This window comes from Sylvia atricapilla, chromosome Z (assembly GCF_009819655.1).
Source record: "Sylvia atricapilla isolate bSylAtr1 chromosome Z, bSylAtr1.pri, whole genome shotgun sequence".
NCBI lineage: Eukaryota > Metazoa > Chordata > Aves > Passeriformes > Sylviidae > Sylvia > Sylvia atricapilla.
Genome location: NC_089174.1, coordinates 46,949,564 through 46,968,397, shown reverse-complemented (window position 1 = coordinate 46,968,397; position 18,834 = coordinate 46,949,564). Strand labels below are relative to the sequence as shown.

The following is an 18,834-nucleotide window of genomic DNA, read 5'->3' as shown; positions in this document are numbered from 1 at the left end:
TATCAAGGGTAATACATTTCTTTCGAAGACAAGTAATGAAAAATTGCAGATTCTGAGTACATAAATCAAGCTTTCTGGAAAAAATGGATCATGGTACTCACCCAATTGTATAAAGTGTTGTGAAACTTTTGGTTGTAAAATGATAAAAAGTTGTATTGCTAATTTGTTTAGAAACTGAAAAATAAGCTTCATGACATCACATATTAAAAAATGACACATTAGACTTCACACCCACATTACTGATCTTTTGAAATCTCTCTAAATTTTTCTGATAATATAAGTCTTTCTCTTTGGAAAATTTTAGATCCAATGAAAATCATTCTTCTACAGATGTATTTGCCAGATGATTTTGATGTGGTTGTCTAAATGGCTTAGTAACATAACTTATTTGATTTCAGCCAGACCACACAGCTAGCAGAATGGGGACACCCACCCATTGATCTTCAGATTATGGACAGAGAAACTCCCAGGGGTCCCAGGGAACACCATAGTTCCAATGGGTCTTCTACTGAAAGTGAACACAGAGTGTTAACTGAAAACAGGAGGAGTATTCAGATGATGCAAATTAGAATGTTTTGTCATTAAATATTGTGTCAGTTCAGGTTCCAAAACACACCATGCTCCAGACTCTGGGTTCTTGCCATCATACATGATCCATCTGTCCCTGATTCAGAGAAAAGACTGGCAAAAGCAGGGTGAGATGGACATGTTCAGTGATTTGATTCTAATCCCCTTTTACGCATAAGTCTGACCTGTGAAGTTCGTTCAAACACAGAGAAATGATTACTTACTTTGCAGAAAGAAATTGGCATATTTCGCTGTGATGCACTTCAGAAGACATCCACATTGTTAGACACTGCAATTGCAAGAAACACCAGGAATCTCCATCAAATTAATGCATGAGAAGACTCTAAGTGAACAGAGTCTACTATTGCCTCTCAGTGGCCATGTAGTAGCTTATGAGGGCACACTAAAAGTGTTCACATTTGAATATTCTACCCTGTGCAGTTTTGCAATATTTCATGATAATCCTCTTGCTAAACCTAAGTGACAGACATTTAGCTGATGTTAATCCACATGGCCTTATTAGTTGGGATTGAACTATATCTATTTACATCACTGAGCATCTGGACCAAAGAAAAAAATGTGTGTAAAGGGACTAACAAAAATTTGTCTGAAACTCCAGTGTTAAATCAAGCTTGTAAAACAATGTACATATTCTTTGTCTGGAATCCACAGTTACTACTTAATGTAATTACTTCCTCACTGTGGTGTTGTTTGAAAACAAGTGTTTGCTTGCTTTATTTATATATTTAAATTTCAAAATGGTTGTGGTGTAACATGCTGGGAGCACCTGCAAGAAATTTCTATCCAACATCTTTTTTCTCAAGATCTGGAATTTGTTATTTCCTCTTTACTTTTATTTGCACGTTTGCCAAGGGTGCCTTTGATGGGGAGATTTGTTTTCCACCCATTTGTATCATACAATACAATATGAAAATATTTAACTGCTTTGCTCAGCAGTATCAGCTTTGGAAAATAAATTTTAAAAAAGACAGACTTTAAATTTCCATAATTTTTTGTTTTCAAAATTATGCAAAATTCTTACACAGTATTCAAAACAGCGAAAAAAAATTGCAGGATATTCCTTCAGAATCATAACAAAAAATGTCACTTTACTCCCACCTTAGTAAGAAGTTTTCTCCAGTTATAGGGGATTGTTTTTAAAGAATATCCATTCCTATTAGGTTTCCATATAATACATCTCTTCTTTTAATATTCTTGCTATCGATGTTCAACTCCAGCCAGCAGCTAATCCACACACTCTCTGACTACTTCCCAGGCAGTTGTGGGGAGAGAAACAAAAAAGTGCAAAAATTTATGAATTGAGATAAAAACAGCTAATGACTGATATAGAACATAATGATGAGGATGGTAATAACAATAGTAATAATAAAAAATAATAATTTAATTTAAAAGAAAATAACAGATACAAATAAAACTCAAGAAGGATAAGTGTTGTAAATGAAAACAGTTGCTTGCCAGCAGCCTAATGGCCAGCCAGTCCCCAAACAGCAGCCTTTCACCAATCTTCCCCCACATTTATATGCTAAGGATGACATCCTGCAGTGTAGGATATCTCTTGGGTCACTTGGGGTCAGCCATCCTCATTGTGTCCCCTCCCAAATGCTTGTGCATCCCCAGCCCTCTTGCTGGTGGGGCGGGATGAGGAAGAGTAAAGGCCTTAGCTCTGAGTAAGCCCTTCTCAGCAACAAAAGCATCCCTGTTTCAAGAACAAATCCAAAACACAGCTCCAAAACAACTGCTGTGAATAAAATTAATTCTATCCCAGCCAAAACCAGTACATGTTTTCATCATTCTTGGTAATGATTATAAAAAAGAGTAAAATAAGAAGACAAGTAAAATGGATCAATAAAAATAGAATTAATTTTATTAAACTATTGATTTCTTCCCTCTTGACCTTCTTTCTGTGAGGATTCAAAACAAAGAACAGATTCTTCATTAGCTGCAATGTGCTATGTCATCAAAGAGATGACATACTATTTTAGCTATTTTTTTCTATAGAACTTTGAGAGATTTGGGATTAATCAGTTAAAAAATGCAAGACTGAATTTTGATCTCTCTGGGTTTTTTTCAAGATATTCAGATAAATTTCATCCTAAAAATTTCAATATGAACATCTCACTACAGTTAGGAAGGAAATGACTTCATTTCATCTCCTAAACTAAAACAAAGTTAAATGGATCTACATCTGCTTACCAGAAAGAAGCCCATCCAAATTATTTGATTTTGGTGTAACTCAGAAAAGGATTTTTTCAAGCATGTAGCTATTCTTTAATACATGACTATTCTTCAGTCACTCATGTAAACTCCATTGAAATGGATGGCACAATTAACTGCTATCTTAGCTAGGAAATTACTTAACTGTGTACTGCATAACTTTCTCAGTGAGACTGCATCTGATGAAAATCAACATTTTATGTTATTTTGATTAAATAACTTTCTCTTTCAGACTCCTACACCACGCAGCTTGCTTTAGGAGAAGAGAGTTGTACATCAACCTCACTGAAATCAGTGGAAGTCAGAAAAATAAAATCTGTGAGGACATGGCACTTATGTACCCCAGCTTAATTGCACTCACACTTAGCTTCCCTGTACTCCACCACATATAAACAAACTCCACTGTACTTGGTTGCTAATAGTTGATAAACAAGCTCTCCATTTCTTAAGCTTGTAATGTACATATGTATGTGTTTGAAAGCAAAAAAGTGAGAGGTTCCAAGTCAGAAACACAATTTAACGAGAAGAAAAGGGAAAAAAGGTAAAAATAAAATAAATGCAATAACACAAAAAGACCACTGACAGAGTCAGAACACAACCTGAGCAGGGTGATGGAAGCAGTCCAGGCGAGGTGGTCTTCCTGAAGCACTGATCTCGTAGAAAAGGTCTGATAGCTCTGGTCCTCTGGGAACCCAGGGGATGAGGGCTGCCTGTACTGTCCAAAATCCCAGCTTATATCTGAGTGAGAATGCTTGGCTCCTCTGCCTGGGCAGAGCATCTCACAATGGGATGAGGAGTCATACAAGAGGTCCTTGATGGCCCATTACAGAGAGATAGCCCCTGAAGGGAGTTATCTATGAGTCATGCAGCAAGGCATTGATGGGCCATTAACTGAAAGCACCCCAGAGGGAGGGGGCCTGGGAAGAGCACTGCTCCAACAATTGGACTCATCAGTTCATGAAGGTGGTAATAGAATACATCCTATGCTACAATCCAGGACAGTATGTAAATATGTGCTGGCATGCAACATTTAGTTTGCATATAGTTTAATATTTCAAGCAAGGAAATAAGCTGGACTGCACTCTGCTGAACACAATCCACACAGTTTGGCCTGTTACTGTGTGTGCTGGGCTACTGCACTTCAGCTCAAATATGTTGCAATAAAAAGCAGAGATTTTTGAAAGGGTTAATAGTAAAAGACCTGATGAAGACTAACTTGCTGTTAAAGTTCAGGCATGTGCTTCTATTTGGAGGTTGATTTTCAGCTTATATCAGGGCTGGAGTACTCAACAAGACTTAGAAACAGGAAGAACAGAGATGGAAAGATGTTGTAGGCAGCAGTGTCAATTTAACTTTTCTGTGACTCTATCCAGAAAGAATCAAAGGTGCCAAAATATCAGTCATTACTTCTTTCCATATTCCAGTGTAAATTTTCATTTTAATTTAAGAGCCTTATGTCCCACTATTTAATTATAAACTGTTTTTTTTGTAAAAGGAAATTCTGACAACAGGCTTTCTTGAAGATTGACCAGAGAAGGACATGTTTTATAGTGCTCTTTCAAATGCAGAGGTACATCTCCTTCCTGCCTGTTTAAGAATTTTCCATGTGACTTAGGGAATTTATTTTCTTTAATATGAGCTGCCTCAGCTGTAAAATATGATTAATAGGGTTTACTAGCCATAGTTTTGTTTTGAATATATGTTCTTTAAGGTATAGACAAACTTTATACATTTGCATATCACATAACCAAGTTTTGACAGAGCTGGTCAAATAATATTAAAGTGAATAAAATAGTAAAAATTGCTTTATCTTTAACTGATTTTTCTTTATATCCCCCTACATTCAAAGAAATAAACTTAGGTGAGAAGCAGTAGAAAATATTTTACCCTATTAATATAACATCACAGAGTCTGAGATTAATTGTTTCCTTGTACATAATGCCTACAGAAGACAACAGTTAACTAAGTATTCTCTACAAGGACACTTCCCTTTTGAGGCCAAACAATGTTGGCTATTTTCAAGGCTCCTTCTGGTTTAACTTGAGTTATTGGGTGAGGTTCCATACGGTAAGCATCCAATCTACCACAGCAGGTTTTGCTAAATACTGTAAAACTGTAAAAATATGTTTTTGAAAGTACTGGTAATTTTTAAGTCTGTTTTTCTGAGTGTCACTACCCAGTATTTCTGTTGTCAGAGAATGCTGGAATACAAAAGCTTTCCTCAGCATATTACACAAAAATAAATATGAGTAGTATACAAATATAAAATTTTCATTACTTTTAAAGGTAGCCACATTATATCATAACACCTACAGAAAAGAAATTACTTGTCGGCAGAAATATTGCTAGCCCTGAATCTGTAAGAATCTGAGGTAGCAGTGGACCTGAAACTAGAAAATAATTTCTACAAAATGCAGTAATTGAGCGATTAGCAGCAGGGACAGAATTGATGAACTGGTTAGACCAATTTGTGTTTGCTTCCTCTCTCGAATTACTAAACCAAATGAGAAGTGCAAGGAAGAAAAACTGAGATAAAATAGGAATGATCCACACTGTTCAAGCTAATTTTGCAATTCCCATCAGAGCAATCGCAAATGTAGCTACTGAATATAATTTGCACAGGATTTTTTTTTCAATAGATCACATAATTTTTCATGTATCCTTCAGAGGAATGCAGAACATTAACACGATTGAGGTGTTGTATTTTGATATGGAAAATAGGGAGGGGTGGAAAAGAGAAAGATGGAAATAAAATTGTAATTACTGATTATGTTTGAAATAAAACAAAGCAAACACGCACTAGTTAGATTTCTTTTCCTAGTGATTACTGGCCAGTAAAATTTTATAATCTAAAGGAGATTTCTCTTTTCAGTACATCCAGTTTCTTCCCCTTGGCTGTGCTTTTGCTACTACTCTAATGCCAAAAGTTTGTAGGTGGCCATTATGTATTATAATCACAAAAGTTATTCCTATCACATAATTACTGAACTGCCCTGAGCACAGATGTACTTTAATAAGCCTTTGGGGAAGTGGATTTAGCTTTCTTCTGTTTCTGAATGGCTAAAAAACCATTCATGCACTGCTTGCAGAGTCACTGCTTGCACATGGATGATATTTGCTGGCAGTCCTTGCTTCTGCTATTTAGGTTTAAATGATCGCAGCTATTTCTTGCTTTTGAAGATTCTTAAAAACTTTTAATTTTCTTTATTTAATTTACTGATTTGTTTCACAGAAATTCAAAGACAAAATATTCTTCTTTGGAAATACTTTCTTGAGAACTGGTTTTCCCAAATCAAGTGAACTGCCACCTTTCTCAAGGCAAATACTGCTTGTTTAGATTTTAGTGAAGCAGCTACTTTGTGGAGTCTCTGTGCCAGTACATTGTGGTTCAAATGCTCTGCCTTTGGAATCAAGCTATAGAGGGAAGGAGATGAGAAAATATTAGTTTAGTAGGGAATTATTACAGCACCTTTAATATTTAAATATTTTCATTTAAAGCACAGTAGATCTGCTGACCCCAGTCTGCTTCTGCATTTGTCTATACACCCTCTATAAGAAGAATCATCCTGTGTTTCAATTGCCTGTGGCACCCAAGACTCCCTTTTCCTTGGTGATTTAAACAGGAAGCTTGTATCAAAAAATCAGAGATTTTTGGTCAATGGGTCTGTGTTCCAGGTGGAGGCTGATGATGACAGATGTCCCTCAAGATGATGAGTGATGTCCCTCAGGACTCTGTCTTGGACTCATGCTCACTAATACATTTGTCAATTACACAGACAGTGAGGTCATTTGTAGATGACATAACACTGAGAGAAGTAGGTTACAAAACAGAAGGAAGGGATGCCATCCATGGGGAAACCCGGACAAGCTTGAGAAGTAGGTCCACAAGAATCTCATGAAGTTCAAAAAGGGCAAGTCCAAGGTACTGTCACCTGGGTTGGGGAAACACCAGAGAGACTGGGAGCAGAAGACATTGGGAACAGCCTTGCAGAGAACCACTTGGGAGTTCTCATTGATGAAAAGTTGGATGTGAGACAAAAATGTGCACTGGCAGTCCAGAAAGCCAATTGTGTCCTGGGCTGCATTCAAAGCAGGTCGAGGGAAGAGGATTCTGCCCCTCTGCTCTACCATTGTGAGACCCATCTGGAGCACTGCATCTAGCCCAAGAAAGATGTAATAGAAAGAAAGACTTCTTGTTATGATCCAGAGGAGTCCTTGGAGATGGCTTGAGCACCTCTGCTACTAAGAAATGGCGACAGAATTGGAGTTTTCAGCAAGGAGAAGAATGAGGTCTCTCTCCCAGGGAGACCTAATTGAAGATTTCCTTATTTAAAGGTCTTAAAAAAGAGAGGAGACAACTTCTCACACAGATAAAATCTAGTCATAGGAAAAAAAAAGAATGATTTTAAACTAAAAGAGTAGGTATTTAGATTAGATGATAAAAAGAAATTCTTTACTGTGAAGCTGGTGAGACACTGCATCAGATTATCTAGAGAAGTCATATGTGCCCCATTCCCAGCAGTGGGACCAGGCTGGATGAGTCCCTGAGGAACCTGATCCAGTGTGTGGCAACATTACCCATGGCAAGGGTAGGAAGGGTTTGAACTAGGTGGCCCTTATGGTCCCTTTCATTCTGTGATTTCATACTCATCCTGATATTGCTTTTTAGCTATAAAAAGGACAAATAATTAATTTATTTTAATCATTGCTACTTCTTATAACCATATGAGAAATACACATAAATGTTTGTTTATATATGGATTTTCCAGTAGATAGGGACATTCTATGAGCTATAAAATACATTACTTCCAAGAAACCAGGTAAGTAATTGTTAGCAGAACACTGTGTTGAGAATACTGTAATGCCTTACACAAAGAATATTAATAAGTCTATGTCTTTGAAAAAGAAAATATCTGGCAGATCTTCTGAAGATGTTATTGGAGAGACAAAATTTGCAATAAAAATGTCAGACATCAGTATTTAGAAATAATTCATCCAAAATTATTAAAAAAAATCATAATTTTGTTTGACGAGTAGTCAGATGAGGAATTATATTTAATTTGCTTGTGGCCTTTGAAGATCCATCTTTACAAGATTTGCATTGCAGCTTTGTTAGAAAACCATTTTAAAGAGCCGATTTGTTTTAGATAGTTATTTGATTCTAACTATAAGGTCTATGACAAAAAATATTACTAGACTCACTAAGTATCTGAGAGAACTACAAGACTGTGAAAATTCAATTTAGTTAGCTCCATGACCAAAAGGCACTTTTTTAAAAATCTTTTACCTGAATCTCAGGCTACTAGAATTATCTTCCAAATCATGTTCCAAATTTCGGAACCTAAACTCTTGTACAAGTTCGATTACAATGTCACATACTATGCTACCATAAAAATATTACTAAAATATCTCTATTTATCTCCTTTATTAAAAAAAAAAAAAAAAAGTAAATTATCTATGTTAATTTAAATTAAGTACATTTTAATGAGTTTGTAGGGCTATATTAAGTTACGATTTATAAATTAAATATACACATATCATGCTATTATAATAATGAATATTCCATATTTACATATGTTTATCAAATTTCACACCTTCAGCAGATGTTTGTTAATTTGACATGTTGTCAATAAAAAAATTCAGTGTGAACATGTATTCCGTCGGTAGAATCCATTTTCATAGTGATGTTGTTGGAGTGCACAGGAACAGCTTACTCTTGTACAGGAGAATTCTGAGGGATTAATTTAAAGTAAAAGTCTGCAAACAGTAGAGAAAAACTGCAGCTGCTATATGTGGAGAAATTAGCTCAAACTACCATATTTATTTTATTATACATATTTTATTGCCATGTAATATTGCAGTTAGGTCTGGTGTATTTTGACCTGTGATAGTTGAGAGCCATTGATATTGATGAGTGAAACTTCTAAGGGTAAAGCTTTTATCACATACTTTCTCACATGTGGACAGTATCTGTGGGGCTTGCCATAAGTAAAACAATCTCTGCCATAGTCACAGTGACTAATTATTAGCCTATAAACCATTTGAAAAGGATTAAATTGATGAGAACAATTGATGGAAACAATAAAAACAATTCACCTAAATGACAGCAATATTAAAGCACTACTTAGAAAAAAGAAGGGTGGTTGAATTTAAAAGCTAATTGGCTGAAACTGCAAAATCCTGGTTTTATGGTCAGTTTATCACACTGAATCATACAACCAACACCAGCACGATACTCAGAGATCCCAACACTGTCAGTTTGCTTATGTAGAAGAACTAGTCTCAGACACACAATCTGAATTTTGAACTTTATTTCTGATACTGGTACAAGTATCAGCTGTAGAAGCTAGGGATACAAATATTAGACAAACAAGGAAAAATTTCCTTGATAGAGACCATCTGTCATCCACCTATACAAAAGGAAAGTAATCCTTTTACTGAGATTGATTATCTGCTATTGGGGGTTAGGTTTGTCCCTTTTTCACTCCAAAGAATTTTTTCCCCTAAGTTATCAAGGAGACCAAGTGTTGGACACTTAAGAGTACTTAACTCAAAAAAAGAGGTGGCTGAAACCCGGTTGAGGAGAGGTTAACTGCCTCAACCATCTTCACTTACATAAAAGAAGCCACAAGTGTCATCAGTCATCCAGTTTTCCACAGAATTCCTGGAGGAAGACCAGACCCATCTCACCATTACTGGACCCTTTTTCTACGGGACCATCTCTACTCAAACAGGACCACATGTGCCACTCCAGGAGGGCTTACTTTGGACAGCTTCCAAAACCCTGATCAACAGGGATTCAGGTTGTATTTCTGACTCTGTTAGGGTTTTCTAGGATTTCTTGTTTGTTTGCTTGCTTGTTATTCTTCTGTACTACATTTGTATTTTTTATATCCCTAGCAAAGAACTGCTATAGGTATTCCCAAAAATCTTTGCCTGACAGTCTTTTAATTGCAAATTTATAATAATTTGGGAAGGGGCGGGGGGGGGGGGGGGGGCAGCACTTACATTTCAAGAGAGACTTCAATCTTTCCTGGCAGATACCTGTCTATCTTAACCAAGACATCAGCATAACCACTTTAGCATCAATTTAGGAAGTTTAAGAAGTCACTAGTGTGTGAAATACTTACTAAAACACAGATTAAGAACAAATTAAAGCCATAATCACAACAAAGTTATTATTCTATTGTGTTGGAGGTTTTCACAAACCTGGGATACCTTGGATGGCTGGGATACATTCCACAAGCTTTACTGCAGCATCAGTCTCATTTCATGGTGAGACAATTGAAAGATGGCAACACTTCATGTCTTGCCAACAGCAGCCAAAGATTTCTTTGTTACAGGGCATTTTAAAAACTTTCTAGCCAATAGCATATTGCTAAAGCTTACAGACAATTGTTTTAGCCAATGACTAAAAGCACAACTATACCTGCTTCAAACAATGCTTACTATTAATAATACACAATACTCCATTATTAAGCTTAAAACCTTCTACTGTCTTGCTAAGCATATTTTTCTGCAGTCTTAAGGTCTGTCTTAACCAAGCCTAAAACTGAAACTGTTGTTTGATGCCCTTACTTTGCTGTATAAAGGAAACTATTGTAACCTTTTGAGTTTCAGGCTTTGCAGCTCCAGTTAACTCTAAATTCACTGCTCTATCTGTTTCTGAGGCCTGCTTTTACAGCTTCTGAAAATCTTCTCACCTTTACTATTTCCCCACAATTCCCTCTTGAGTACAACTACAGAGAAAACTTCTTAACTTTGTCACTTATCAACTATCTTGTATTGCAAGTTTTTTCACAAAGGCACATCAGCAAAATGTAAAGTTTTTCACTACTTAATGTATCCCTTTTTGTTTGTTTAAGGTAACTGTAAATAGGCAAAGGTACCCTGGGTGCGGAGGAGCTGGAGGGCTGTTCTGAGACATCAGAGAGGCTATAGATGCAGGACAGGAATGGGGGGATTTGGGAGTCTGCGCTGGGATGCTGGAAGAATTGTGGGGGTGTGGAGAAGTGTGAAATCAGACACAGAGTCGTTTTGGTGCATGGAGAGAGGCACAGGGTTGTTCTGATTGCGGAGGGGTGTACAAGGGGAGCTGCAAAGCTGATTTTATATGACAATACAAAAACATCTCACTAGACATGCAAAATCTTAGTACTATTCTTATGTCAGCTATGCTCTTCCTGAAAATTATTTCCCTATGTTTTCTTGTAGGTAAAGAAATTTCTTGTCACATGGATAAGGCAAAAACCATTACCTGGAGGCCACATTTAAAGGAAAAACTATGTCATAATTTTGGGTTTTAGAAGATAACAAGTCCAGCTCCATTTTAACTTTTCATTCTTGTGAACTAGTATTCGGCCATGAAGCAAGATGCTGAGCATATCAGAGAGTTTAAGGTCTTTTATTCATATATAAATTAATGGAAACAATATGAATATTTCCAAATGCCTTTTTAGAACAACTAATAGGAAACAAATACACAGTACTTATATGTACAAAAAGACATTTTGGAGCTCTTTTGCTTATTCAAAACACTAGAAGGAAGAACACGATCCCCATGAACAATATGCTTCCATGCTTGAGTATGTGTATATGGATATACCTGCCCACACTATGGAATTATAAAATTCACTTGGAGAGTAATTAAAAAAAAATAGTTGAACTTAGGAAGCTTGGTCTTTTGTAACCATAATTGTACAAAATCTAGTGTTAAGGAGGCCATAGAAAAATAAGTGAACTGTTAATGGTTTTCCTAGTGTAAGACTCAGAGACCACCAATGAAAATAGTAGAAATATCAAAAAAAAATCACATACAATTATCCAACACATAACAAGCAATAGATCAGCAGAAGTCTTTGTCATATGAAGGTGTAGATGTTAAATGGTTATATGGTTTCAGAATATGGGTAAAAGACTTGGAATCGAAACTAAATCTAACTCAGGAAGCAAGAATTTTCTGTGAAATAAAACAGAAGCTTGTAAAACAGAAGGATAATTACAGATTGGGTAATATACAGAAAAGTAATAACAAACTGTAAAAATAGTCATGCATGTACATGAGAAAGACAGTGCTGTTGACAAGACACAACCCATGGGTAGGTCAATCACTAAAATCTCTTCTTAAACTTCCTCTTTGGTTTTTACATTCAATTTCCATATGAATAATAGCATAGAATTATGTATACATATACATACATACATATATATATATAAATATATATATCACAGAATCAGCTACTCAGGTATCACTTTCAAGACCAATTTACACCTCACAAAATCTGTGATACTTAGAAACTCTTTCTCCATGCAAACTGAAATCATCCCTTTCAGTCTTCATGGAAGTTCTAAATATTACTGGTGAGTAATGAAAGTAATAAGAACATGTAATGGTAAGGACAAGTAATGGTAAAACAGCAGAGTAGGTTGCACACTATTAAAACAGTTATGATACTGCTTGAGATGTATGAAACAGCTAGCTGTTCATTGCTCTTCTCTGCATTTTACCTTTTCTTGACTAAAATCTCTGGTTTGGATTCCACTGAGAAGCTAAGTGAAAGGGTTTTAATATAGTTATATAGACTTAAAAAATCATTCTGACAAGGATGTAAGGATGGTTATTTTCCTACCTAGGTTGTCCCATGCAAAGCAAGAACATCCTTTGCAAACAGCTGAAGTTTTGTAATTCCATTAGGCTTGAAAAACTTGTATTTATGCTCTGGGCTGTTTACATACTACTTTTTTATAACTTGATGGTCTCCACAGAAAATCCTTACAAGAACTGAAAAATATTCTCTCTTTATTTACCCATCAGGGTGTTACTGGTGCAGGTGGGAGCAGAAATGAAAATAAGACCACGTGCCTGCAGCAAATACCCATAGGAAAAAACCTTCAGTTAAACAGACACATATACATATTGCTATTGACTCAACCATGCCTGTGTTCTTCCAAACAGTGTAATTGCAAAGTTATTTAATGTTGCATTGGTAGCTTTAAACAAAACCAAAACCAAACCGAACCAAACTCAAAACCAAAACTACCAAAAAAAAAAAAAAAAAGAAAAAAAAAAGGAGGTTGAAACCTGTACAAAAAATCAGTGCAAGGCCCTCAGAAGATAGAAACAGAGGAGCTGTTGCAAAAATTGAGACATGGACTGAGACATGGTGAGACAGCTTGCAAAACTAGGGAGTGCAGTAGTTTTCCAAAAGCTTTTCAGTATCAGTGGGGAGGGAGGAAGAGAAAGATGGGGTAGTTTGCAGATGGAGGAGCTCAGCTCTCAAGGGCTTGTCCATGGGTTAGGAGACCAGATTAGGAGACCAGATGTGACAGCTGGAGGTCAGGGTCAGAGGAAAGGATGGTGAGACAGATTCTGATGCACCAGGTGCACCATGGTGGCTGTGGCTGAAGTGGACCACCTTCAACAACTTGATTAAGTCTCTGGTTCACTAAAACTGGTCTCCTCAGAGATTTCTTCCTTCTGACATTTTCTGGTTTGGAATGTGGTGGGACAGACACTGTCAGGGACATTTGCGGATAGCTGGGATATCTTCTTAGGACATCTGCTAAACATGAAAAAACTCCTCTGATATTTTATTCTTCTTTAATTTAAACTTCATTTTAAAAATAAAACATTTTAAAAGCAAGACAAACCAACCCCCACTTGTAATTTAAAACAATTTTTCATTTAAAATAATAAAGTTATTGCAATTCATAATACTCCCCTATAAAATTTCAATAGGTAAAAGAAAGAATAAGTGATTGGCTAGAAAGTATATTATAAACAGTAATCTTGATCTTGAGACTTTAGAAAGGAAAATTATAATAGTATATTACAAGAGAATACAAAGTTATGGATATTATGGAGTTATATAGGAAGAACCTAAATGACAGAATATAGGCTATGTCTTTTCCATTATGGTGAGGAAAACAAAAGACAATTTTTCGATACAAATGAAGACTTTTAGCACAAATATCGAACTCCTGAGAGTAGGTGTGAGAGTAGTCATATTTCAGATTCTGAAAATGTGTGTTTAGGTGTTCATTCATATTATCCCATTTCCAGGACACTAGTAAATTTTTATTCCATGAGAATATTTAATCTAATTTTGAATTGCATTAAACTTTTGGCTTCCAGAGTGTCCATTGTTCCAAAAGCTAAAAACTAATTATAAAAAATCTGCTGTACTTAAGGAGCTCTAGACATGCTGCTTAACCAAGTTATTTAATAACTAAACTTGATCCTTATGTTGTGAAATCGATTGGGCAATCTTTCCATCATTGACAATTGGATCTGTTTCAAATCCAGAGGACATTAGTCTATTTAATTTCACTAAATTTTTCTGTTATATAGTGTTCTGTTTATGTGAAAATCTATGAAAGACAAAAGCAAATTTAAATCAAGGAGTTTTTTCAAACCCACCTACAGCAGAAGAGAGCCAAATGAGTTCTGGTTTCTAGTCGTTATAGTAAATACTCTTTTGTTTTCCTAACATATGCAAAAAATGACCTTTGCATACATTTGTGTACACCAGATGTATATTTTGATGTGTTTCACATCCTGCTAATTTAAGATATATTTGCAGAAAAATAATAATGAAAATACAATATTTGAATTATTATTATTGTTGTTGTTGTTATTTAGGTCTCTTGCAGCTAATATGAATGTTGCAAAACCAACTATGGCCTTTTCCTCATGCAGTTGTGATAAAAAGAGTTGGAGACCTTATAATAAATTAAGTAAAATTGAATTGCACCTCCTTGACTAATATTTATGTTGTTTACTTTAGTGTGGTGTTGGCCAAAGGTAAATTCCTCTTCTTTCCTTGACAGAAGTTAAATGCTTCTAGTGAAGTTTCATCACTTATGGAGAAATATTTAATGGAATATATTTAATAATGTACAAGGTGTGTACATACAAAGAAAGTAATATCTTCAAGCACACAAATGCTTTCAGTGAACTATTTCAGAGTAAATGGGGATCTTCTGTTGGACTAACATGATATATACACTTTCTTGGAGCTTGAATATCACTAGAGTTCATGAAAAACCCAAAACAAGAAAAGAGAAAGAGAAGAGATGATAGACCAAACCAATACACCTGTATTTTCAGAGACCTAACTTTGAAAATGTGATAAATGCTGTATTGTAAAGCTCAAGGTTTTCATATAAACTCGCTAGCAAGGTTTATACAGGGGTTGATAGATAGCCTGAATCGTATTTTAGAAGGGGATAATATATCTTATGGCCTGATGGATGCATTTTTCACCTTTCTCAGTTTCTGGGCAAATGAGAATTAAAAACTACCATGGATGTGTGAATTGTTTTCTACATGGACTGATAAGAATATGTGAATATTAGCATATTAGGGGGTTAAAAAAGGAAAAAGTGCTGATCCCAGAGCCATAATTATAGAATGACAGAATTAAAGAGTCATCAAGACTCATCCCTTCATCAAGTCATCCCTTTAGAAGAGACAATTAAGATTTTTCCAATCCAACCACACCTCCAACACTACTACTGTAAACCACTCAACCACATTACTTAGTGCCATATTCAGAAGTCTCTTAAACTCCTCCAGCGGTGGTCACTCCACTTCCCTGGGAAACGTATTTAAATGCTGACCACTCCAATAGTGAAAAAACTTTCTCACACCTAATCTGAATCTCCCTGGTCTCATCAGAGGGCCATTTTCTCTTGTTCTCTTACTGTAGGCAAGGTAAAATTCCCAAGGTTTGTTTTGGAAATGAAAAACAGTATATCCAGAGCACATTCAACACATTGTTTTAGATAAATATTTTTTAGGTACCTGTCTTTTAGGTAAAGAGAGCAAGAAAAGAGTCTTTCTGTCTAGAAGATAAAGTTAAGGAGTGCCAAAAATCTGTGAAGACTTAATCAAGCTTGTGACACCACAATCAGGAGCAACACACTGTACTCCAGATGTAACTATGACTGCTGTCACTGCTATCACATGAGCAATCTGCAGCCTGTATTCCCTTCACCCTTACCACAAACTTTGTTAATACCATCATGACATTACTGATATTCAGTAAACCTCTGGGTCATCATCAACTCCTTGGCTGATGCTCATTTCATCGTAAGTTTGCCAGGAAATAGCTGAATAATGTTTCTCTCAGTCAAAAGCTACTTCAGCTTCCCTGTTTTAAAAGCTTAAGTTATAGTAAAGTAAAAATATACCCATGGATGGTAACTGTGTCTTGGCTGAGTGCTGTGATAAAACAGGCACACACAATTGTCCTCTTTTTCCTTTCTCTCAATGGTTTCTGGAGGAGGATAATGTGAGCACAAAACCCAGCAAGAAGCTACTTTATACTCCAGTCTAGGTGTCTGGTCTTGACGGTCAAGCTCACTACAGACTGGTACATCAGTCTAGATATGTCATTCATTGCCATCTCTTCCTTCCTTAAGGACCAGTCAGTGAGCTCAAGAAGACCTCCTTCATGTACTCAGACAAGAACAGCTCATTGTCTGGGTGCATCCTATCTAGTGGAGGATATGGAGGAAAACACAGCTGGACCTTAAAGAATCCATGTTTCAAGTCTCTTTGATGGCCCTTAGTTAGCTGTTTCTCTACTGGGTATTTACTTGCTTTCTTCTTTTTTCTTTCCCCTCTTTCAGAAATAAACTACAGATGTAATTTTAGTAAGAACATAAGTTACCTACATATGAATGTGAAGGTTTATCAAAGGTCTTTCTCTCCATTCATGTATATATCACTTACACTTAAGCTTTCACCTCAAATTCTCACCCAACTTTATAGGAGGGTACTCTGTACATCTAAGGTAATTATTTACCTTTAGTATGCTGTGTATCACTTTAGTGAAGTGTTGTAATGGAGAGAAAGGATGTAGAACTTCAAGCATGGGTATTCATTCCTCCTTCACTTAAATATTTCAATGATTGATTTGCTCTAATTAAGACACAAATCAGTATAAATCATTAAAAATTTGTCACAGCTTCAGTCTCCTCATGACTATAAATGCATTCTATATCATATAGTTTATCATAATGAATGAAGAAGGCACGGAAAAAATGGTAATTAATTAAGTTTTCTAAATAACTAAATTGTCAGGCTAACTGTGGAAAATGAAGGCATATCAACAGTCCCCTCACAGGAGAAGCTGGGTATAGAGAGGACCTAGTGAAGCGAGGGGCAGAAGTAAGAGCAGTGACCAATCCTGAGTAGCTTTCAAGCTGACAATATCAGTGTGATAAAAATGAAATACAATTGTATACCCTTGAGTGACTTAGAACTATGTGTAATGACAGCTAAGGTCTAGTATTAATTAAATTGATATAGTATAATTGCTCATTTTTTATTGAATCAATATATTGCATTCTAGCATGGGCCAATTTTCATTTAAAGTTCTAATAATATTTTCAATCATATTGGACTGTAAACCAGGGAGTGTTTAAAAACCCAAACACATACTAATCCAAGATTCGAATAAAGGCAACAAATGTGCAATCACAACATGTGAGATGCTGTCAGAGTCTGTCCAAGGATGTGATATGCCTCACGACCGTCTCCAGCGATTGAGGACTGAGACCCCAGACTCTGAAAGGAGCCCTGGCCTGGCTGAGGCAGAATGTTCGCCAAGTCTCGGAGGACTGGTATGCATCTCCCTGAGAACGGAGTGCAAGAACAATGGAACTGGTCACAGTGGACTGAGCCAAGGCTACTTGCCCAAACTGGTCTGTCCGTACCAGAGTACGGCACGTATGGTGTGCAGCTTGTCCCTGAGCACCCAACCTCGCCACAGGTCGCTCCGGTTTTGGCCCTGTGACTCTCCTTTGTCTCAACCCTGATGCAGGCAGCTCCTGCTTTGGCTCTGGGCCCCTTGCTTTGCCTCAACACAGGTGGCTCCTGCTTCGGCTTTGTGCCACTCGCTTTGGTCCCCGCCTTGACCAACCTATAAAACCCTGGAGACCCCTGCTCACTTTCGTGTACACCCCACTGGAGAACAACTGCGTCTATAGGCATCTCGGCCTCGAGGACTCGGCCCTCCACGTTGGTAGCTATAATCCCTTACCCTCTTTTCTATCTTTCTTACTATTCTCTATTTTCTCTCCCACTATCGCATTTTGGTGGCACTAAATAAAGGTGCATTTTTGTTGTATTGAGTTGTCCCCCGCTGTGTCTTTTGTGCTCTGAGATCCTAAAACGAACCATCAGGTTCCCTGCATATGTTTGCGGACCCTGACAGATGCTGACTCTCAACCTTGACAGCAAACATTACGACGCTGAAAACCTGAAGAGATCTCAGGTGGAGAGACAGCAAGCTCCATATACCCCAGTGTACACAATAATAAACCAAAGTGGATAATCTACCAACATTAAACCACAAACGAACACTGAGACTAATTCATCAAATTCTATCACTGTTGCAGAAAATTTTACAAAAAAATTGATGGACTTAAGCAAACTCTACCTGCATCATGTATAGATACTTTGGGACTGAATATTCAAACATAGCATCTTCTTAGCTCAGTCTGGTACAGATCTCTCTATCACTTTCATGCTTGTGTTGAACCCACATAGACAATCTTGGTATGTTTCAAGGAGTACCTACAATGCTGTTTCTGCCCCCAAAAAGGCAATAGAGATTAAATAATTACGGCATCCTAAAGAGAAAACAAAAATTCAGAAAGGTGAAGTAACTTCACTAGTTTATAGAATAAAATTTGGCTAAGAGTACCCTAATATTTTTCCTTTTCATTTTGAGATCATCCCTGTGTATGTGGTCCAACTACCTGATTGGCTTCACATCCTTCAAAAAAGGTCTTTCATTATTTGATCCATTGTTATATTATATGTTTTGAAAAAATCATTAAATGAAAATTCCAAATATGTGTATTGGCAAGAATTAGTTGAGAAATTGGGAGGCCTCTGCAAAACAAAATCAGTGAATGCCAGAGGATGAACTCAGTGAGAGCTTTATCATGGCATAACATTGACATTTAATTATCATAGCTATTTTCTCTTGCCTCTCTTTTCTCCCTTTGGTTATAATG

The 18,834-nt window shown here is 36.5% G+C and overlaps 1 long non-coding RNA gene across 1 annotated transcript in view; it reads left to right on the top strand.

Moving 5' to 3' along the window:
* LOC136373784 (uncharacterized) overlaps positions 1–17,939 on the top strand; it is a 72,509-nt gene extending 54,570 nt beyond the window's left edge. The window contains exon 2 of the long non-coding RNA XR_010745736.1: positions 17,680–17,939. This is a non-coding gene — a long non-coding RNA (uncharacterized lncRNA). The remainder of the gene's footprint in view (positions 1–17,679) is intronic.
* Positions 17,940–18,834: the final 895 nt, after the last annotated feature.